The 23990-nt window shown below is 37.5% G+C and overlaps 1 protein-coding gene across 1 annotated transcript in view; it reads left to right on the forward strand.

The window, feature by feature from the left end:
* Nucleotides 1–23990, forward strand: part of DOCK3 (dedicator of cytokinesis 3) — a 681302-nt gene that overhangs the window by 157550 nt on the left and 499762 nt on the right. The window lies entirely within an intron of this gene.

Genomic DNA, 23990 nt, shown 5'->3' on the forward strand with positions numbered 1-23990 from the left:
CAAGTGAAGGATGGGAAAAAGATATTCCATGCAAATGGAAACCAGAAGTAAATAAGAGTAGCTATTCTTATACCAGACAAAATTGACTTCAAGTTAAAAGCTATAGAAAGAGACAAGGACATTATATAATAATAAAGGGATAAATTCAGCTAGAGAATGTAACAAATGCAAGTATATATGCACCCAATACCATAGTACCCGGATATATAAAACAAATATTATTAGATCTAATGGGAGATATGGACCCCAATACAGTAATAGCTGAGGATTTCAAAACCCCACTCTTAGCATTGGAGAGATCATCTAGACAGAAAATCAACAAAGAAACATTGGATTTAAACTATACCGTATACCAAATGGACCCAGCAGGCATTTACAAAACATTTCACCCAACAGCTGTGCAGTTCACATTTTTTCCGTCAGCACATGGAACATGTGTTCTTCAGGATTGGCCATATGTTAAGATACAAAACAAATTCTAAAAATTAAAAAAAAAAATCAGAATTATATTAGGGACCTTATCTGACCACAGTGGAATAAAACTAGATATGAATAACAAGAGGAACTTTGGGAAATGCAAATACATGGAAATTAAACAACCTACTCCTGAGTGAACAATGGGTTAAGGATGAAATTAAGAATGAAATTAAAAAATTCCTTGAAGCAAATCCTAGCACTCTGGGAGGCCGAGGCAGGAGGATCCCTTGAGCTCGGTGAGACCAGCTTGAGAAAGAGCAAGACCCTGTCTCTACTAAAAATAGAAAAAATTAGCTGGTCATGGTGGCACGTGCCTATAGTCCCAGTTACTCAGGAGGCTGAGGCAGGAGGATTGCTTGAGCCCAGGAGTTTGAGGTTGCTGTGAGCTAGGTTGACGCCATGGCACCATAGCTTGGGTAACAGGGCAAGACTGTGTCTCAAAAAAAATTTTTTTTCTTGAAATAAATGAGAATATAAACACAATATATCAAAACCTATATAACAAAGTAGAAGCAGTATTAAGAGGCAAGTTTATAACAATAAATGTGTATGTCAAAAAAAAACTAGAAAGATTTCAAATAAACAACCTGATGATGCACCTCAAGGAACTAAAAAAGCAAGAATAAACTAAACCTAAATTTAGTAGAAGAAAAGAAATAACAAAGATTAGAGCAGAAATAAATGAAATTGAAATAAAAAATAATTGAAATAAAAATACAAAAGTTCAGTGAAACAAAACATTTGTTTTTTGAAAAGATACACAAAATTGAAAAGCCATCAGCTAGACTAAGAAAATAAGAGAGAAGACCCAAATAAATAAAATCAGAAATGAAAAAGGAGAGGTCATAATGGGTACTATAGAAATACAAAGGACGATTAGAAACTACTATGAAAAACTGTATGCCAATACATTTGAAAAACCTAGAGGAAATGTATAAATTCATGGACAAATACAAGCTACCCAGTTTGAACCAAGAAGAAATAGAAAACTTGAATAGACTAATAACAAGTAGTGAGATTGAATCAGTAATAAAACTCTTCCAACAAAGAAAAATACAGGACTGGATAGCTTTACCTCTTAGTTCTACCAAACTTCTAAAGAAGAATTAATACCAATTCTCAGACTATTCCAAAAAATTTAGCTAGAAGGAATTCTTCCTAACTTGTTCTACAAGGCCATCATAATCCTGATACCCAAACCAAAGACACAACAAAAAAGAAAACTACAGATCAGTATCCCTGATGAACACAGATGCAAAAAACCTCAACAAAATACTAGCAAAATGAATCCAACAACACACCAAAAAGATAATATACCATGATCAAGTGGGATTTGTGCCAGAAATGAAAGGATGTTTCAACATAAAAAAATCAATAAATGGGATACATCACATCAACAGAATGAAGGACAAAAGCCATATGATCTCAATGCAGAAAAAGCTTTTATTAAAATTCACTATCACTTCATGATAAAAACTCTTAGTAAATTTGGTGTAGAAGGAAAGTACCTCAACATAAGGGCCATATATGACAAACCCACAGTTAACATCTTACTATATAAGGAAAAGCTGAAAGTTTTTCTTTTAAGAGTTGGAATAAGACAAGAATGTGTACTCTCCCCATGCTTATTCAACATAGTACTGGAAGTCCTAGCCAGAGCAGTCAGTCAAGAGAAAGAAATAAAGGGCATCTACATTGGAAAGGAGGAAGTCAAATTGTCCCTCTTTGCAGACAATATGATCTTACATATAGAAAAACCTGAAGCCTACCAAAAAAATTCTTAGAACTGCTAAACGAATTCACTAAAGTGGCAGGACACACAATTAACATACAAAAAAAAGTAGTGTTTTTATACCTGAACAATGACCTAGCTGAAAAGAAACCAAAAAGGTAACCCATTCACAATAGCTACAAAAAAATGAAATGCCTAGGGAAAAAACTTAACCAAGGAGGAGAAAGACTTTCACGAGGAAAACTACAAAACACCGATGAAAGAAATTGAAGAGGATACAATTGGAAAGATAATTCATGCTCATAAGATTAGAAGAATTTATACTGTTAAAATAATAATACTATCCAAAACAATCTACAGATTCAGTGCAATCCTTATCAAAATACCAATGACATTTTTCACAGAAATAGAAAAAAAGTCCTAAAACTTGTATGGAATCACAGAAGACTCCAAATAGCTGAAGCAATCCTGAGCAAAAAGAACAAAGTTGGAGGTATCACACTACCAGTTCTCAAAATATACTACAAATCTGTAGTAATCAAAACAGTATGGTTGTGGCATAAAAACCAGGGACATAGAGCAGTGGAACAGAATAGAGAACCCAGAAATTAATTGACATATATACAGCCAACTGACTTTTGACAAAGGTGCCATGAACACTCATTGGAGAAAGGACAGTCTCTTTAATAAATGATTCTGGGATAATGATTTTCATGTGCAGAAGAATGAAACTCAAACCCCACCTCTCACCTGTACAAAATTCAGCTCAAATTGGACCATAGACCTAAATGTAAGACCTGAAATAAGAAAACTACTGGAAGAAAACAGGGGAAAATGTTTCAGGGCATTGGTCTCGGAAAAGACCTCAAAAGCACTGGCACAAATGGCAAAAATAAACAAATGGGATTATATCAAACTAAAAATCTTCTGTGAAGCAAAGGAAACAGTTAACAAAGTGAATAGGCAACCTGTGGAATGGGAGAAGATACTTGCAAATTACTCATCTGATAGTGGATTAATATCCAGAATATACAAGGAACTGAAATATTTTAACAGCAAAAAATACCACATAGATTAAAAAATGGACAAATGATCTGACGAGACATTTCTTAAAAGAAGACATACAAATGGCCAACAAATATATGAAAAAGTGCTCAGGGGAATGCAGATCCAAGCCACATTGAAGTATCATTTCACCCCAGTTATGAGGGCTGTTATTAAAAGGATAAAAAATAACAAATGCGGGTGAGGTTGCAGAGAAAAGGGCTAGTAGGAATATAAATTAGTACAGCCATTATGAACAACAGTATGGAGGTTCCTCACACCACTACAATTAGAACTATCATGTGATCCAGCAATCCCAGTAGTGGGAATTTACCCAAAGGAAAGGAAGTCATTATGTTAAACACCTGTACCCTTAATGTTTATTGTAGCACTATTCACAATAGCCAAGATATGGACTCAGTGTAGCCGTCTAACAACAGATGAATGGATAAAGAAAATAAGAGTGTATATATACACCATGGAATGCTATTCAGCCATAAAAAGAATGAAATCCTCCTATTTGTGGCAACATGAATGGAATTGGAGCTCATTAAGTGAAATAAGCCAGGAACCGAAAGTTAAACACTGCATCTTCTCACTTGTATGTGGAAGCTAGAAAAGTTAATCTCATAGAAGTACAAAGGAGAACAGAGTATTCTAGAGGCTGGGAAGGGTAGGGAGAAGGGAGGGATAGGGAGAAATTTGTTAAAGGATACAAAATTATAGCTAGATAGGAGGAATATGTTCTAGTATTCTATACCTCTGTAGGATGACTGTAGTTAATCATAATATATAGTTCCAAATAGCTAGGGCATATTGATCATTCCCAATGCAAAGAAATGATAAATATTTGAGATGATGGATGCTAATTACCCTTATCTGATTACTACACATTATATGTATCCAAACATTACTGTGTACCCCATCAATATATATAATTATTACTTAACAATTACATACAAATTTTAAAGTAAAAGAAAAGATCCTGTTACCTGCAAACAAGGATATTTGACTTCTTTCTTTCCAATCTGGATGCCCTTTATTTTTCTCTTCCTGTTCGTTCGGCTAGGATTTCCAGTACTTTGTTGAATAAAACTGGTGAAAGTGGCATCCTTTTTTGGTTCGAGATCTTTTTGAAAAGGCTTTCAGTTTTTTCCATGTTCAATACGATATTAGCTGTGGGTTTGTCATATATGGCCATTATTGTGTTGAAGTAAGTTACTTCTGTGCCCATTTCGTTTAGAATTTTTTTTCATGAAGGGATGTTGAATTTCATCATATGCTTTTTCAGCAGCTCTTGAAATGATTATATGGCTTTTTTGTCTGCAATTCTGTCAATGTGTGATGTATCATGTCTCTGATTTGTATATGTTGAACCATCCTTGCATCCCTGGAATGAATCCCGCTTGACCACGGTGAGTGATTTTTTAATGTGGTGTTGGATTTGGTTTGCTAGTATTTTGTTGAGGATTTTTGCATCCATGTTCATCAGGAATAGTGGCCTGTGGTGTCCTTGTTTTGTTTCGTTTTTTTATTGTGTCCTTGTTTGGTTTTGGTATCAGGGTAATGCTGCCTTCATAGAATAAGTTTGTGAATATTCCTTCCTGTTTAATTTTTGGAAATAGGACTTTTCTTCTTCTTAAACTGTTGCATTTTGACAGTTTTGTCCCCCATGTGGAAAAATATGAATTATTTATTTGATATATTAGACAAGAATAGAACTAAGTATCCACTTCTACTGCAGCATCACAAGAAATTATTCTTTCACCACAGTATAAGGTTTAAATGCAACAACCTGCACAGGGGTACATGTAATATAAAACGTGGTAAGATTGCTGCTGTCTTGCCAAGTACTTCCAGTCTTTACTCAGGGACTATTGAAATACTGGTGGTTCCAATAGTTTTATTGATACAATTTTTTTTTTAAAGAAAATAAGGATGTAAAAAGACAAATCCTCCAGCACTTTGGGAGGCTGAGGCGGGAGAATTGCTTGAGTTCAGGAGTTTGAGACCAGCATGGGCAACATAGTGAGACCCCATCTCTACAAAAAATTAGCTGAGCATGGAAACTTACACCTATAGTCCCAGTTACTTGGGAGGCTGAGGAAGGAGGATCTCTTGAGCCAGGAGTTTGAGGCTGTAGTGAGCTATGATGATGCCACTTTACTCCAGCCTGGGTGACAGAGTAAGACCCTGGCTCTTAAAAAAAAAAAAAAAGACAAATCAAAATGCTTCAGTAACCATATATTCAACTGAAACTTTATCTATTTAAGTGAGTTATATTTGCCTCCCACAATTAAATCTTTATTTCACTCAAACTGGAGCAATAGATCTTTCATCTTTAAGTATCTTTCTTGCCCAATAATTGAAAGGAAAACATCCAAAATGATTAATAAGGAAAAATGTAGGCATTAACACACCCTTTTGTTTTAAATATTGTAAGATTTAAAAAGTCTTTAAAGTTTATAATTTTTAGTAGAAAAACATTATCTGAAAGGACACCTTTATGGCAAGCCCCTGTAAAATGCTTCTGCTACATTTGTGGCAGGAGGATAGAGATTATCTTCAAAGCATTAAAACTCTCTTGATGAGAAGGTCAGAGGTACACTGGTTGGTATTACTGAGACATTTATTAGATGATCTATTTTGCTTTTCCTTCAGCAAATGCCTTTTTATTTATCAGAGGGTATTATGCTTGACTTCCAGTTTGACAATATACTGAGGAGATTCATGACTTTTGGGTTGTTCTGGCATTTTGGCATATTTGCTAGGTTCTGGGCCACATCCTAGAAGGCTACCATAACTTCCGGATTCTACATGACTGCCAGAATCTCTAGATCACTAAGAATTTCACTGAGTCTGGGCATTCCTGTTATTCCAGGCATTTCTCCAGGAAAATTGCCAGGCGTTTTCCTCAGGAAAGCCACCTGGAAAAAGAGCCACACTGAGCTCCTGTTTGTCACCTGGCTTCTTCCTCCCTCTGGGGTCTTTAATGCTCTTCTGGAGCCTTTTCAATTCTTTCTGTTCTTTCCTTGATCTCTTGCTCTTCATACTTCCACTCATGGTTTCTCTGATATTCTGGGCCCTTGGTTGAACTTCTTTCAACATTTCACTAGCATCTTCATCATAATCCAGTTTACAAGCAAGGACAAGATCATGGGCTTCTTCTTCCCAATGGCCAGAAGTCTGTGTGCTTTTCCTATCCACTTGTAAGGCTGAGCTGAATCAAGATTTATTTCAGTGGCTCTATCATAGTCTTGAAGGGCAGCATTTGGCTTCTGAAATTGGATAAAGACACTGGCTGTCTTGGCGTACAAAATGGCCAAGTAAGAATTCAGCATGATGGCATCTGTGAACAGTCCGTGGCCTTCTGTAGTTCACCATCATTTAGAGCTTCAGTGGCAGCCACTTTCTTATTTGCCTGACCCATCATCTCCTCGGTTATCTCTACGTTTTCATCTCCCATTTATTAAGGGGCATCAAGTGCCTGATTCAGTCACACCTTCATTATTACTTGATGGTTTGTGCATCTTTATGTTTTCCTCTGCTTTATTACTGTGTTTTTTCTTCCTTGCTATTTTCTTCTGATTTAGGTTTTCGAGTAGCAGGTGGTATTTTACCCTGATGTTCTCCACCTAGTCCCTTAGGAAGTGCATTTCCTTGGTGTGCAGAATGTTCAGATCCTGCTTACACATTTTCACCAAGGCCTGAAGCTCACTCACTTTGTGGCGGCCGTTGGTCAGAGGCAGAGGGTGTGGCTGTGGAGGCTGCAGCCTGATTCCAGGCCCAGACACTAGCTCACTATGACCATGTAGAAGGGGGCGAGGGTTCTTTATGTGAGTCTAGATACTAGTCTGTGTGAGATATGTGGTTTGAAATTATTTTCTCCCATCGGTAGCTTGTCTTTTTATACTCTTGACAGGGTCTTTTACAGAGAAAAATTTTTTAATTTTGTTGAAGTCAATTTTTTTTGTCATTGATTGTCCATCGGATGTCAAGTCTAAGAGTTCTTGGCTTAGCCCTAGATCTTGAAATTTTTCTCCTGTGTTTTTTTCTAAGAGTTTAATGATTTTACATTTATGTCTGTGATCCATTTTAAGTTAATTTTTAATGGAAGGTTTGAGGCTTAGATTGAGGGTTTTGTTTGACATACGGATATCTGCTTCTTCTAGCATCATTTGTTGAAATGTTATCTTTCCCTTATTAAATTGCTGCCGCACCTTTGTGAAAACTTAGTGGTGTATATTTGTATGGGTCTATTTCTGGGTTCTCTATTCCGTTAATCTGTGTGTCCATACCCTTGCTAACACTGCACAGTCTTGATTACTGCAGTTGTATGATGTCTTAAAATCAAGTAGATTGTTTATTCTCATTTTGTTATTTTCTAAATTATTTTTTTAGCTGTTGTAGTTTCTGTGACTTTCCGTATAAGTTTTAGGATAATCTTGTGTATAACTAAAAAAAAAAAACCTTGCTAGGATATTTATAGGAATTACATTACACATGTATTTCAATTTGGTGAGAATTCACACCTTCCGTTTATTGAGTCTTCTGTGAACGTGGTATGTCTCATTGTTTAGATATTTGATAATCTTTTTCAGTGTTTTCTACATATAAGTTTTGTATCTGTTAGATATCTACCTAAATATAGTATTTTTTTTTTCTAAATATACTATTTTTTTGAGTGAGTGTAAATGACATGTTTTAAATTTTGGAGTGTACACATTCGTTGCTGTCATATAGAAATACAGTTTATTTGTGTATGTTTATTTGTATTTGCAGTCTTTTAGAACTCTCTTGTTCTAGGAAGGTTTTTTTTTTTTCGTAGATTCCTTCATATTTTTCATATGGACAGTCGTGTCATTTGCAGATGAGGAATTTTAATTTTTTTCTTGTATGCTTTTTATTTCCTTCTTTAATTTTTGCCTTATTGCACTGGATAGAACTTCCAGCACTATATTGAATATGAGTGGTAAAAGTGGACTTTATCTTGTTTCTGATTATAGGAGGAAAATATTCACTCTTTCATCATTAAATATGGTAGCCATAGGTTTTCTAAAGGTGTTTTCTATCAAGTTGAAAAATTTCTCTTCTATTTCTATTTTTTGAGAGTTTTATTTTTTTCATGCATGGGTGTCGAATTTTGTCTCATGCTTTTCTTCAGTGATTAATATGATTATGTGGTTTATCTTTAAAATATTAATATGGTAGATTACATTGATATTTTGAATATTGAAAATGACTTTCATCCTTATAATAAACTTCACAGTGCATATCTATTTTTATATATTGCCAAATTCTATTTAATAACTTTTTTTAGGAATATTTACATCTATATTCATGAGAAATATTGGTCTGTAATTTTCTTTTTTTATACTGTCTTTGTTTTATTTGGGTATCAGGGTAATACTCACTTCATAAAATGAATTGGGAAGTATTGCCTTCCTTCTTTTATTCTATATTAGAGATTTTAAAATATAATCAGAGTTAATTTCTCAATCATTTGGTAGAATTTAGCAGTAAAGCCATCTGGGTCTGGAGATTTCTTAAGAGTTTTAAAAATATGAATTCAATTTCCTTAATAGTGACTGTTCAAATTATCTATTTCATGTTGGGTGAGTAGTGGTTGTTGGTGTTTTTCAAGGAATTGGTCCATTCCTTATAAGTTGTCACAGTGAGTTGTGTAGAGGTTTTTTTTGGTAGTATTTCTTTATTATTCTTTCGATGTCTACAGGGCCTACAGTGATATCCCATTTCATTCCTAATGAAATCGGCAATTTGTGTCATCTCTATTTTTTTCTCTGTCGGTCTTACTGGAAATTGGTTTAGTTTTATTGATCTTTTCAAAGACCAACTTTATGTTTCATTGATTTTCTCTTTTGTTTTTCTGTTTTCAATTTTAATGATTTCTGCTTTTTATTCCTTCTTTCTGCTTGCTTTAGTTTTATTTTGCTATTTTCCCCTCTAAATTCTTGATGTTGGAGCTTAAGTTATTGATTTGAAACTTTTCTCTTTAATAATATGTACATTCAGTTGTCATAAATTTCCCTGCTTTACCTGTGTCCCAGAAATTTTGATGTTTTGTTTGTCATTTTCATTCAGTTCAACATACTTTTTGATTTCCCTTGAGAATTCCTCTTTGATGCATGGATTATTTAGAAGTATGTTTTTTTGTTTCCAACTGTTTGGAGATTTTCGTCTTATCTTTCTGTTACTTATTTTTAGTTTGATTTCATTGTAAGTGGGAACAGTGCTCCATGTGTTATTTCATTTCTTTTAAACTTTTTGAGTGCCCCTCCACCCCCACCGTCATATGATCTATCTTGGTATGGGCAAGTCCTGTGGACACTTGAAGTGAATGCACATTTTGCTTTGGTTAAGTGACTGTTCCGTGATTATGATTAGATCTTGTTGGTTGATGGTATTGTTGAATTTCTTTATCATTGCTGATTTTCTGTGTACTTGTCTTATAAGTCTTTAACTAGAATAGTAGATGTGCCTATTTTCTTTGTATTTTTCTATCATTTTACTTCACATATTTTGTAGTTCTGTTGTTTAGTGCATATGCATTTATGATTGCTGTGTCTTCTTGGTGGTTGACCCTGTATCATTATACAATGTCTATTTTTGTGTTTGGTAAATTTCTTTGCTATGGATTCTACTTTATCTTAACTCCTGCTTTCTTTTGATTAATTTTTGCATAACATATCTTTCTCCATCCTTTTACTTTCAGTTTGCTTATATCATATTTAGAGTGAGTTTTTTGTAGACAACACACATGTTGATCATGGACACCTATATATACACTCTACCTATCTCTTTTAGTGTGTTTATACCATTTATATTTAATATAATTATTGATGTGTTAGGGCTTAAGTCTCGCATTTTATTTTTTGTTTCATGGTTTATTCTTCTTTTCTTTTTCCTGCCTTGTAGTTTACTTGAATATTTTAAAAAATAATTCCATTATGATATATATCTATACCTAGATATATAGTGTTTCTGAATCTATCTCTTTGTAGAACTCCTCTAGTGGTTACCCCTAGGTTTATATTATATATACAGAACTTGTCACAGTCTGCTGGTGTTGTCATTTTTTCAGTGGAGTAAATCGTAGAAGCCTTATCTTCTCTTTATATCACTTTATTCCCCCTTTATAATATAATTGTATTAAATATTTCCTCTATATACATTAATAACCATATAAGATAGCATTGCAATTTTTGATTCAATGATCAAGCATAATTAAGAAAATTACAGAAAAGAAGGAAAATCTATTGTATTTACCAATAGTTTTGCTTACCTTTTTGTTTCTCCCTTACTGATGTTGCAAGAGTCTTTGTTTTATTGTTTCCTTTCTGTTCAGAGAATTTTTGTTTTTTTAGAGTAGACTTACTGGTGACAAATTCTTCTAGTTTTTCTTCATCTTAAAATGTTTGGATTTCTCTTTCATTCCTGAAGGGTATTTTTGGTGGATAATAAGATTCTAGATTGACAGTTTTAGCAGTTTAAAAATGTGCCACTTCTTTCTGTCTTCTGTGGTTTTTTAATTAAAATTTTAAAGAATATGATTTAAAAATATTTTTATTTTATATATTTTTTAAAAAAGTAAAATATATGGCAAAATATACATAAGATAATATTTACCATGAATATCATTTAGTACATTCATAATGTTTTACAAATATCATCACTATTCCAAAACATTTTCATCACCCCAGACGGAAACCCCTGAACCCACTATGCAGTTATTCCTCCATCCTCTAGCCCCTGACAATCGTTTTATCTCTGTGGATTTGCCTATTTTGAATATTTCATATAAATGAAATCATATAATATGTGTCTTTTGTGTCTGGCCCCTTTCACTCAGCATAATGGTTTCAGGGTTCATCCATGTTTTAGCATGTATTAATGTATCAGTGCTTTATTCCTTTATATGGCTTAATATTCCACTGTGTGGATATACCACAGTTCATTTATTCATTCATCAGTTGATGGATATTTGGGTTGTTAGGAGCTTTAGGCTACTGTGACTGGTGCTGCTATTCTTTATGGTTTTGATGAAAAATCCCCAGTGATTTAAATTGTTTTGTTTTGTTTTTTGGGGAGACAGAGTCTCACTCTGTTGCCCAGGCTGGAATGCTGGTGCGATCACAGTTCAGCCTCTAACTCTTGGGCTCAAGCATTCCTCCTGCCTCAGCCTCCTTAGTAGCTGGAGCTATAGGCACGTGCCACTGTGCCAAGCTAATTTTTCTGTTGTAGAGATGGGGTCTTCCTGTGTTGCCTAGGCTGGTCTTGAACTCCTGGCCTCAAGTGATTCTCCGACCTTGGCCTACCAAAGTGCAGGTGCATGAGCAGCTATGCCCAGCCTTGAATTGTTTTTTTACTCTATGTGAGGTAGGGTGTTTTTCTTTGGCTGTAGTATTTAGAAGTGTAAATGTTGTGTCTTGGTGTGCATTTCTTTGGGTTTATTCCTATTTGGGATTCACTCAGCTTCTTGAATCTGTAGGTTTATATCTTTTACCAAATTTGGAAAGTTTTCTGTCATTTTTTTATTTTACGTTTTTATTAGAGCTTATTTTTAAACAGTTTTAGGTTTACAGAAAAGTTGTGCAAAAAGTACAGAAAGTTCCCCTTTCCCCTACAGTTTATCCTTTATAAATATCCTGCATTAGTGTAGAATATTTGTTAAAATGGATGGACCAGTACTGATACAGTGTTAATATTATTCATCATTTACATTAGATTTCACTCTTTTTGTTGTATAGTTCTGTGGGTTTTAACAAATGCATAATGTCATATATCCATCATTCCAGTATCATACAGAATAATTTCATTGCCCTAACAATGCCCCGTGCTCCTCCTCCTCATCCCTCATTACCTCCCCTAGGAACCCTGCAACAAACTGTTCTTTTTATTGTCTCTATAGTTTTGCCTTTTCTAGAATGTCATATAGGTGGAATCATACAGTATGTAGCCTTTTCAGATGACTTCTTTCACTTAGCAATATGCAGTTGTTTCCTCCATGTTTTTGTGGCTTGACAGCTCATTTATTTTTATTGCTGAATCATATTTCATTGTATTAATATGGATCTGCCACAGTTTGTTTATCCATTCACTTATTGAAGGACATCTTGGTTGCTTCCAGGTTTTGGCATTTATGAGTAAAACTGGCATAAATTTTACGTACAGATTTTTTTCTTGTGTGGAGATCAGTTTTCAACTCAATTGGGTGAATATTGAGGAGTGCAACTGTGGGATCATATGGTAAGCCTATGTTTAGTTTTGTATGAAACTGCCAGAATGTCTTTTAAAGCAACTATACCATTTTGCATTCCCACCAGCAGTGTTGCTCCACATTCTTACCAGCATGCCATTATTTCTTCATATACTTTTTCAGTTTCAGCTCTGTCCTTGGGTTCTTCTGATACCACCACAGCAGGATCATGGAGTTTAATTAATACTGGTTAGGGATGGAAGTCCAAGTAACCCAGTTAGTCTCCACTGCCACTGTGTGGTTGGGGCTTGTTATTAGCTACTAGGGTAGAAAGTTTTGGCTCCCTATCCAGCCTTCTCTGGCATTAACCCAGTGCATGGTTTGAGTGCCGCTGTACCACCTGATGAGGGTGAAAGTTCAGTATCTCCAGTTGATCTTGCTTGTGTGGGTGGGGATCAGGTCACATGTGTGTGTGTGTGTGGTATTGGACAGCAATATAGTGGTTATTGTCTAAAAGTTCTCTGTCTTGACAAAATGACCCTTCTCTGGTGCCTTGGCCAGAGGGCAGGCTTTCATTGCGAGTCTTTTTGTCTGTGCCTGTTGGTGTATCCAGGTTTCCAGCTTCTTAAACTTCAAATAGCAGATATATATATAAGGCAAATATATAAGGCAAAAGGAAAACCTTATACACCACTGTCATCAGTGTGTCTCAAAGTCCATAGTTGGTCTGTTGCCTTCTCTCTACCTTTCAGAGTCTCTTGTTTTATATATAATGTCCAGAGTTTTTAGGTATATACAAGGTATATGTTAGAGGGAATAGTGAAAAGTGTGCCTCCTCTATCTTTGCAAAAGCTTATGGTGATCTTTTATGTTTTAAAGTTTTTATTATCAATTTGTTCTTTGCAGATAACCAGTAGTTGTTGTTTAGCTATGGTTGCATTAATTTAAGTCCCTTTATTTTACCATACTAAGATTCCCTGTTGGCTTAGGTCTTTTGTTATGAGTCAGTTATATAAAATGCATTACTGCAGTGCAGCTGCTAATGGTCTTTTTTTTTTTTTACAGTACTTATATCTTTTTATTTATTTGCAATATTTTTATTCTATGGGTTAGCCTCATAATTTTTTTGTCTGTGCCTTTAATATTTTTTATTTCAAAATATTAAGGGGGTACAGATATTTTTGATATATGGCTTGAGTCAGGACTGTAAATGTGCCCATCACTCGAATAGTGTTCATTGTACCTGTTAGGTAGGTTTTTGCCCTTCCCCTCCACTCCCCCCTCTCCGCCCCGCTTGATTTCCAGTGACTTTTACTTTCTACTGTGTACTTGTGTGCTCATCAGTTCCAATTTATTAGAGAGTACATGTTGTATGTGTTTTTCCATTCTTGAAATACTTTGCTTAGGATAATGGTCTCTACGTCCTGCCAAATTACTGCAAAAGGCATTAATTCATCCTTTTTTATGGCTGAGTAGTACTCCATGGTATATATACAACACATTTTGTTAATCCACATGACTTGATGGGCACTTGGGTTGATTCCACATCTCTGCAATTGTGAATTGTACTGCAATAAACATTTGAGTGCAGGTATCTTTTTGATCAAATGACTTCTTTTCTGTTGGGTAGACAGCCAGTAGTGGGATTGCCGGATTGAATGGCAGGATTACTTTTAGTCCTTTGAGAAATATCCATACTGTTTTCCATAGGGGTAGTGTTAATTTTCAGTCCTACCAACGGTGTTCAAGTGATCCTTTCTCTCTGCATCCACACCAGCATCTATTGTTGTTGGACTTTTTAATAAAAGCCATTCTAACAGGAGTAAGGTGATATCTCATTGTGGTTTTAATTTGCATTTCCCTGATGGTTAGTGACACTGAGTATTTTTTCCTTATTTTATTTCAGAATAATACAGGGGTACAAATGTTTAGGTTACATATATTGCCTTTGTACCACCCGAGTCAGAGCTGTTAAGTGTGCCCATTCCCCAGACAGTGCGCACCGCACCCATTGGGTACGAATTTACCCATCTCCTCCTGCCCCCCGCCTGCCTGACACCCGATGAATGTTATTTCCATATGTGTACATAACTGTTGATCAATAAGTACCAATTTGATGGTGAGTATGTTGTGCTTGTTTTTCCATTCTTGTGATACTTGACTTAGAAGAATGGGCTCCAGTGCCATCCAGGAATAATGCAAGAGGTGTCAGTTCACCATTGTTTTTTGTGGCTGAGCAGTATTCCATGGTATACATACACCACATTTTATTAAACCACTCATGTATTGATGGGCACTTTGGTTGTTTCCACATCTTTGCAATCGTAAATTGTGCTGCTATAAACATTCAGGTGCTTAACTTCTATTTTTCAGGATGAAGCAAAACAAAAATATTGTGCAGAAGGAAAATCACAATCATAGGCTTGTATCTGCCTTACAGTTTTTATTCTGAGATCGATAATCACAAACAGATTTTTATACACTATCCCATTTAATACCCATGAATATGTTTTAAAAGAAGTATCAAGACTTATATTGAGAATTTAGGTGTGAAACCAATTTGTTTGGAACTTTTTTTTTAAGGAAGGTTTTTTATTGCTCTTTCAATTTTTGTACTTGATATTGGTCCGTTCAGGAGTTCTATTTCTTTGTTATTGAGCCTAGGGAGGCTGTGTGTTTCTAAGAGTTTGTCCATATCCTCCTCGATTTCAATTTTATGTGCATAGAGTTTTTAATAGTATTCAGAGATGATATTTTATGTTTCTGTGTTATCCGTTGAAATTTCTCCTTTTTCATTTCTGATTGAGTTTACTAGAGTCTTTTCTGTTTCTAGTTAATCTAGTGAGAGGTATGTCAATTTTGTTTATCTTTTAAAATAACCAGATTTTTGTTTCATTAATCTTTTGTATAGTTCTTTTGTTATTGATTTCATTTAGTTCTGCCCTGATCTTGGTTATTTCTTTTCTTCTGCTAGGTTTGCTCTTCTTTTTCCAATTCTTCGAGTCAATTCATTAGATTATTGATTTGTGAGCTTTCTATCTTTTCGATGTAGGCATTTAAAGATATGGATTTTCCTCTCAGAACTGCTTTAGCTATGTCCTGTATATTTGGATAACTTGTGTCCCCATTATCATTTAGTTCAAAGAATGTTTTGATTTCCATCTTAATTTCCTCCTTGACCCGATAATCATTCAGCATGACTTTTTGTAGAGATGAGTGTTTCTGTTCGAGCTGATTTCTAATTTTATTCCACTGTGGTCTGAGAAGATGCATGGTATAATTTCTATTTTTTAAAATTTTTTGAGATGTGTTTTGTGCCTTAGGATGTGATCAGTCTTAGAGAACGTCCCGTAAACTGATGAGAAGAATGTATATTGAGTGGTTTTTGGGTAGAATAAATGTCTATTAGGCCCACTTGTTCTAAAGTTTTGTTTAAGTCCTTTGTTTCTTTGTTTATTTTCTGTTTGGAAGATCTGTCTTGTTCTGTCAGTGGGGTGTTGAAGTCCCTGGCTATTACAGGGCTGTTGTTTATTATTTTGTTTAGATCAAATAGGATTTGCTTTATGAATCTAAACACTCCTGTGTTGGGTGTGTAAATACTTAGAATTGTTATGTCTTCTTTTTGAATTGTTCTCTTTACCATTATATAATGATCATCTTTATCTTTCATTATTTTTGTTGATTAAAGACTAAGTTATCTGATATGAGAACTGCTATACTGGCTTTCTTTTAGTTTCCATTTGAGTGGAATACTGTTTTCCATTCCTTCACCTTGAGTCTGGATACATCCTTATGGGTTAGATGTGTTTCCTGAAGATAGTAGATACCTGGCTTGTTTATATTTATCCATTTGTCCAGCCTGTGTTTGTTCAGTTGGCAGTTCAAGCCATTCACGTTTATTGAAAGAATTGATAAGTGGGGTGGATCTCTGTTCATCCTGTCGAGTAGAACTTTGTTGCTTTGTTTTGTGTCTTGAGCCATCGTGGTGTCTGGCTTTTGAGCTTTAGCTTTTGGATCATTTTACACTGGTGAGTGTCTGTTGTGCTGGTCTGTGTGTAACGCAGTTCTGAGTACTTCCTGGAGGGCTGGTCTTGTTTTGACAAATTCCCTCAGTGTTTGCTTGTCTGAGAAAGACTTTATTTCCCCCTCATATATGAAACTTAGTTTTGTAGGATACAAAATTCTAGGCTGGGCATAATTCTGTTTGAGAAGACTGAGAATGGGGCCCCAATCTCTTTTGGCTTGTATGGTCTCAGCTGAGAAGTCTGCAGTTTATCTGATGGGTTTTTCCTTTGTAAGTTACATGCTGCTTTTGCCTTACAGCTTGTAGGAGCGCCTCTTTCATGTTTATTTTGGCCAGTCTGATGACTATATGTCATGGTGTTTTCCTCTTTGTGATGAATCTCCCAGGAGTCCTTTGAGCTTCTTGTACTTGGATATTTAGATATCTAGCAAGGCCAGTGAAATTATCCTCAATTATTCTCTCAAATAGATATTCTAACCTTTGTGTATTTTATTCTTTACCCTCATAGGCATGAGTCTTATGTTAGGCCTTTTTACATAATCCCATATTTCTTGTAGGTTTTGTTCTTTTCTCTTATTTCTCTGCTCTATCACTGCGACTGACTTTGAATTGCAAGATGTTGTCTTCAAGCTGCGAGATTCTTTCTTCTGCTTCATCTAACATAGTCTTAAGGCTTTCCCCTATGTTTTGTAATTCCTTGAATGAATTTTTCATTTCCAGAAGTTCTGTTTTATTTTACTTTAATATTTCAATTTCTTTAGTGAATTTTTCATTCATTTCCTGCATTCTTTTTTTGGTCTTTGTGTTGAGTTTCCATTTTATCTTGCACGTCATTGAGCTTCCTTACAATCCATGTTCGGAATTCTTCATCTGTCATTTCAGTGTTCTGATTTTGGTTGGTATCCATTGCTAGAGAGATTGTGTTCCCTTTTGGGGGTGTCCTTTCACATTGATTCTTCATTCTTCCAGAGTTCTTTTGCTAATTCCCTCTCATCTGGAGCAGCTATTGCTTCTTACCTTTGGATTTTCTTTTGTTCAGTTAATGACACACCCAATACCTGAGGCAGTAGGTGGTGCTTTTGTGTGGGAATCAACCACACTCTGTCTGATGAGTCAGTAAATACAATAAAAGGGCATGCAAATTGACCTCCCCATCAGTAGGTGGCACCTGCTGGGAGGAACAAGCTGCAGTGTTGTATTTAGGTCCTGTGAGCAGCTCTAGTTCCTCAGGAGAAGCACTCTAAAGCCCTAGGTGGTGGGTGGGGCCCTGGAACTTCCATGTGTGTTCTTATTTTCCACCTCAGCAGGGGTGGTTGGGAGATTAAGGCTGGGCTTGGCTGTGTTGGGTGGGCCTGCCCTCAAGCTCCACAGATGCTTTTAGCAGGGAGTCAAACGTCTGTTCCCTGCTTCTGGGAAAAGCTTCCAGGAAGGAGCTGAGGTGGCCCCCCGCCCCCCTCCAATCAAAAAGTCTGCATATGGAGGCAGGGATGTTGAGTCCTACAGTCTGGCTGTCTGGAGCAGACTTCACTTCTTTGCACCCTCCCCTGTATGCTTTCTTCTGGGCCTCTGCAGGTAGGCAGGACCTCAAGGCATCTGAGCTCCCCCACGATTGTATGTGGAATGGGAGGTTCCCTGCCCAGGATCCTGGACTGAGCTGGGAACGGGACCCTCCCATGGGAGGAGGGGTGCCCTGTAAGCACGCTGCAGCTAGGATCCATACTGTACTCTCACCCCTCACCTGCCCCTGCAGGCACCCACACCTTGGAGACTAATTCACAAATATCCCCTCTTTACCCCCGGGTGATGTGATCAAGACCTGGATGTACAGGAGCTGGCCTGTAGGTCCATCCCCAGGGCCCTGGAGATCAAACCCTGACCTTGTCAGGGAGAAGGATACTGGTCCCACATCTGTCTCATGTGGTGCCCAATCTGCTTCAATGTCCCTCCAACTTGGGGTGTGTCCTGCTCTGCTGGAGTCACTGGGTATGTAGCACCAGGGCGGGTCAGTGGGCAGGCAGCTCACAGTCTGAGCACCTGTCAGTCTGCTCCAGTACCCCAAAAGGAAAGGTCTGAGCCCCGTTCCCTGTGGAAACCTCTACGTGGTAGCTCATTTGTCTTTCTTGGCAGCTGCAGGTGGGGGATGGGTAGGCATGGAAAAGAGTCTTGGTGGAGGAAAGTCCACCCTCTGGTTGTCTCCAATCTTCTGTGCAGGTGGCAGTCTGCTCAGAATGATGGGGCTCCGGAGTCAACACAGATCACCCAGGATCCAGTGGACCCCTCTGGTTCCTGCAGTCTCGGCCGGAGTTGGGAAATTCAGTGTGGGGACTAGGAAGGTGGAACCTGAGGAGTTGAGACTCCCTGGAGACGGCAAAGGTGTCCGGTGGGTAGAGAAGCAATGTGGTGCTTCCTGTCCACCTTGGGTCTGTGGGTTGGGAGGTGCCCTGAGGGGGATGGCGAGAGCCTGATGCCCTGTCCTCTAGAAGCTCCTGCTCCCTGGTGGCAGCAGTCTCTTGGCTCACTTTGGCAGAAGGTCTCTCCAGCACAACACTTCAAGATATGAGGGAGGGGAATGTTAGCCAATCCACTTACCTTTCTTGCTGGTCTCTGAGCCTCTCTGGGTTTAGTCCCTGCTGATGCCTTTCTCCTTCCAGTACTGCTCCACAGTCTCTTCCTGTGGAGTCTCCTGTAGATTCAGGCACCCTTCCGTCGGACCCTCATCTGATCTATGTTTGTCTGTTTATGTTTTCTCTTTCATCTAAAATTTCTCCTTCTTACAGAGATGCTCTGGCTCCTGGTGTCTTTGGTCCACCATCTTGTCCCCACCAAGTAGAGCATTTTTTTCCATATGTTTATTGGCTGTTTGTCTATTATCTTTTGAAAAGCTTCTGTTCATGTTTTTTGCCCACTTTTTCATGGGGTTGTTTGCTGATTTGCTTGAGTTCTTTGTAGATTCTAGTTGTTAGCCCTTTATTGGATGTATAGATTGCAAATATTTTCTCCCATTCCGTAGGTTATCTGTTTGTGTTGTTGATTATTTCCTTAGCTGTGCGGCAGCCTTTTAATTAAATTAAGTCCCATTTGTTTATTTTTGTTGCTGCTGTAATTGCCGTTGGGGTCTTAGTCATAAATTCTTTGCCTAGACTGATGTCTATAAGAGTTTTTCCTACATTTTCTTTTAGAATGCTTATTGTTTCATGACTTACATATAAGTCTTTTATCCATCGTGAATTAATTTTTGTGAGTGGTGAGAGATAGGGGTTCTCTTTCTTTCTTATGTATGTAGCTATCCAGTTTTCCTAGCAATGTTTATTGAATAGGGCTTCTTTCCCCCTTTGTGTGGTGTTATCTGCTTTGTCACAGATCAGTTGGTTGTAGGTAGATGGTTTTATATCTCGATTCTCTATTCCATTCCATTTGATCTATGGCTCTGTTTTTGTGCCAATACCATACTGTTTTGTTTACTATAACCTTGTATAATAGTATAATTTGAAGTCTGGCAATGTGATACCTTCAGCTTTGTTCTTTTTGCTTAGGATTGCTTTGTGTATTTAGGCTCCTTTCTGATTCCAAATGATTCTAGATCTGTGAAATATGCTTTTGGTATTTTGATAGGGATTATATTCAATATGTAAATCAGTTTGGGTAGTTTGGGCATTTTAACAATGTTGATTTTACCAATCCATGAGCATAATATGTCTCTCCATTTGTTTGTGCCATCCACAATTTCTTTCCTCAGTATTTCGTAGTTCTCCTTGTAGATCTTTCATCTCCTTGGTTAAGTATATTCCTAGGTATTTTATTTTCTTTGCAGCTATTATGTATGGTATTGAGTCTTTGAGTTGAATCTCAGCTTGACTATTATTGGTATATAGAAATACTGCCGATTAGTGTACATTGATTTTATATCCTGAGGCTTTGCTGAATTTATTTTTCAATTCCAAGAGTCTCATAGTGGAGAATTTGCAGTTTTCTAGATACGTGATCATATCGTCAACAAAAAACGATAGTTTGACCTCCTGTTTCCTGACTTAGATACCCTTTATTTCTTTCTCTTGCCTGATTGCTCTGGCTAGGACTTACAGCACTATGTTCAATAGAAGTGGTAACAGTGGGCACCCTTGTCTTGTTCTATTTCTTAGTGGGAATGCTTTCAACTTTTCTCCATTCAGCATGATGTTGGTTATGGATTTGTCATATATAACTTTTATAATTTGGAGATATCTATTTTTTTCTTTTTCTTTTTTGTATCTGTACCTGCATTTGGTGTAAAGGTTTCATACTTATAATGAAAAGACTCCTGCTTTCTTACGTGTGTTTTAGTACAAACTGTACCCACTGTTTTCTTTGCCAAAGTTGTGCTATCCTGTAAATTGGGCAAAGTCTAGCTGCTTTCTCTGAGAGAATACATGCATTTGTATCTGTACCCACTTTGGGAGTAAAGGTTTCATACTTATAATGAAAAGAATCCTGCTTTCGTAAGTGTGTTTTAGTACAAACTGTACCCACTCCTTTCTTTGCCAAAGTTGTGCTATCCTGAGATATCTATTTTTTATGTATATTTTTGTTGAGGGTTTTTATCATGAAAGGGTGCTGGATTTTGTCAAATGCTTTTTCTGTGTCTATTGAGATGATCATATGGTCTTTGTTTTTACTTTTGTTTATGTGGTGAATCACATTTATTGATTTACATATGTTGAACCATTCTTGCATCCTTGGGATGAAGTAACTTGGTCATGGTGGATTACTTTTTTGATTCATTGTTGAATTTGATTTGCTAGTATTTTTTTGAGAACTTTTGCACCTATGTTTAGAAGTGATACTGTTCTGTAGTTTTCCTTTTTTGTTGTGTCCTTACATGGCTTTGGTATCAAGGTGATACTGGCTATGTAGAATGAGTGGGGAGGATTCCCTCCTTCCCAGTGTTATGGAATAATTTCTGCAGTGTGAATATCAGTTCTTCTTTGTAGGACTGGTAGAATTTGACTGTGAATCCATCTGATCCAGGGCTTTTTTGTGTTGGAAGACTTTTTATTACTACTTCAGTCTCACTGCTCATTATTGGTCTGTTCAGGAGGCCTGTTTCTTCCTGATTGAGTCTTGGAAAATTGTGTGTTTCCAGGGAATTTTTCCATTTCCTCTACATTTTCTAGTTTATGTGCATAGAGATTTCTGTAGTATTATGGGTTGATGTTTTTTATTTCTGTGCTATCAGTTGTGATATCTCCCTTTTCATTTCTGATTGAGCTTATTTAGGTCCTTTTTCGTCTATTCCTGATTAATGTAGCAAGAGGTCTGTCAATCTTGTTTATCTTTTCAACATATCCACTTTTTATTTCATTGACCTTTTTTCCCCCATTTTATTTAGTTCTGCTCTGACCTGTGTTATTTTCTCCTGCTGGGTTTAGGTTTGGTTTGCTCTTCCTTTTCTAGTTCCTTGAGATGTTATATTAGGTTGGTAATTTGTGATCTTTATGATTTTTGGATGTGTGCATTTAAGGCAGTGAATTTTCCCCTTAGGTTCCTTTTGCTGTTTTCCATTGATTTTGATAGCTTATGTCTCCTTTGTCCTTCAGTTCAAGGAATATTTTGATTTCCATCATAATTTTATTATTGAACCAATAATTATTCTGTAGCAGGTTGTTTGATTTCCATGACTTTGTGTAGAATTGAGTGTTACTCTTAGAATTGATTTCTAGTTTTACTCCACTGTGGTCTGAGAAGATACATGGTATGATTTTGAGTTTTTACAAAATCTGTTGAGACATGTTTTGTAGCCTAAGATATGATTAATCTTGGAGAGTGTCTCATGTGCTGATGAGAAGAATGTATATTCAGTAGTTGTTGGTAGGATGTTCTGTAAATATTTGTTAAGTCCTTTAGTTCTAGGGTCCCATTTAAGTCCAGTGTTTCTTCATTTATTTTATGTTTTGATGATCTGTCCAGCTCTGATAGTGGAGTGTTGAAGTCTCTGGCAATTAAAATACTATTGTTTATTTCCTTGCTTAGCTCTAGTAGAATTTATGTATCTGGCAGGTTCTATGTTAGGTGCACATATATTTGGGATTATTATGTTTTCTTGTTGAATTTCTCCCTTTACCATTATTAAATGACCGTCCTTCTCTTTCTTTACCATTGTTGATTTAAAGTCAATTTTGTCTGATATGAGAATGGCTACACCTGCTTTCTTTTAGCTTCCATTTCCATGGAATATTTTTTCCATCCTTTCACTTTGAGCCTGTTTGCATCCTTATGGTTTAGATGTGTCTCCTGGGAGCAGCACATACTTGGGTTGTGTTTTATCATCCACTCAGCCAGCCTGTGTCTTTTGAGTGTTGCATTTAAGCCCCCCTACTCTGGAATGTTGATGTGGCAGAGGAGGGACGTGTGCACTGGAAGCCTGTAATGCAGCTGTTCTGACTTGTTCTGTTTACCTGTGATTACCTGTGCTCAAGCCTGTGCTGAATGCTGTTTATGTTGGGTGTTAGGCTGTTCAACAGATAATTGTAGGATGTTTGAGTTGGGAGCTGGGTGAGACCCTCTTCCATGAGATTGGTGTTGTGGGGATTGCTCTACCCAGGGTCTCTCTGCAGAGGTGACAGTAGCAGCTGGATGAGGCTATCTAGGCAGTTGTTGTGGGTTCCTGGGCTGTGAGCATTTGCTCTATCCAGGTCACGGTGTACTAGTGGCTCAAGGCTGCGTGGTCCCTGGTGGGGTGTTGGACTTAGAGCAGTTCCTCCAGCCCTGCAGCAGTGGTAGAGGCTCTGGGCTGGGGGCCAGGTACAGTGCTGGAGTCTTGAGGATGGTGTCTTGGGCCTGGCAGGTGCTGTGGAGACACAGACACAGAGCCTCCAGCTCCTGTGTGAGAACCATAGAGCTGAGACTGGGGAGGAGCTGGAAGCAGAGCCCTGCGGGTGGCAGGGCTCATCTCACCTGGAGGGCAGGGTCAGGGCTGAGCATGCTGGAGGCAGTTGGGGCCTCGTGGGTGTAGTCACGGCTGAGCAAGTGGCATGCTGTTTCGCAGTGTTGGGGACCATGCGGATGTAAAGTCATGTGGCTGGAAGTAGGTTCCAGTGGCCCAGGGATCACAGAGTTCTTCCTGGCCCACCCAGAACCTGCCGAAGCAGTTGCCCAAAGTCTCCCAGGTCAGAGCCTGCTGCACCCTAGTCAGTTCTTATGCTTAGATCCCATCGCGCTGTAGGGGAGCGTTGTTTGGCTTCCAATCACAGGGTATAGCTCAGGGTAGCCTCCGGTTGGTCCACTCCATCCCCAACCCAGTGCAGAGCTGGCGCCATGCACCTGAGAGCTCAGAATGGCTTTAGCTGCTGCCCAATCCCTACTGCCTCTGTTGTCTGGTGCAATGACTCTGCACAGACTCCAGGTAGTTCCCCGGTCCAACAAGGTAGAGTTCTGTGGCAGTGGAGGCAGCCGTCTCACAACTTGGATGGTGCCAGCAGGGTGAGCATGCCACCCCAGCACTCTATCCTCCTATTCTTCCC

The sequence above is a fragment of the Propithecus coquereli genome, unplaced genomic scaffold (assembly GCF_000956105.1).
Source record: "Propithecus coquereli isolate 6110/MARCELLA unplaced genomic scaffold, Pcoq_1.0 Scaffold1, whole genome shotgun sequence".
NCBI classification, from domain to species: domain Eukaryota; kingdom Metazoa; phylum Chordata; class Mammalia; order Primates; family Indriidae; genus Propithecus; species Propithecus coquereli.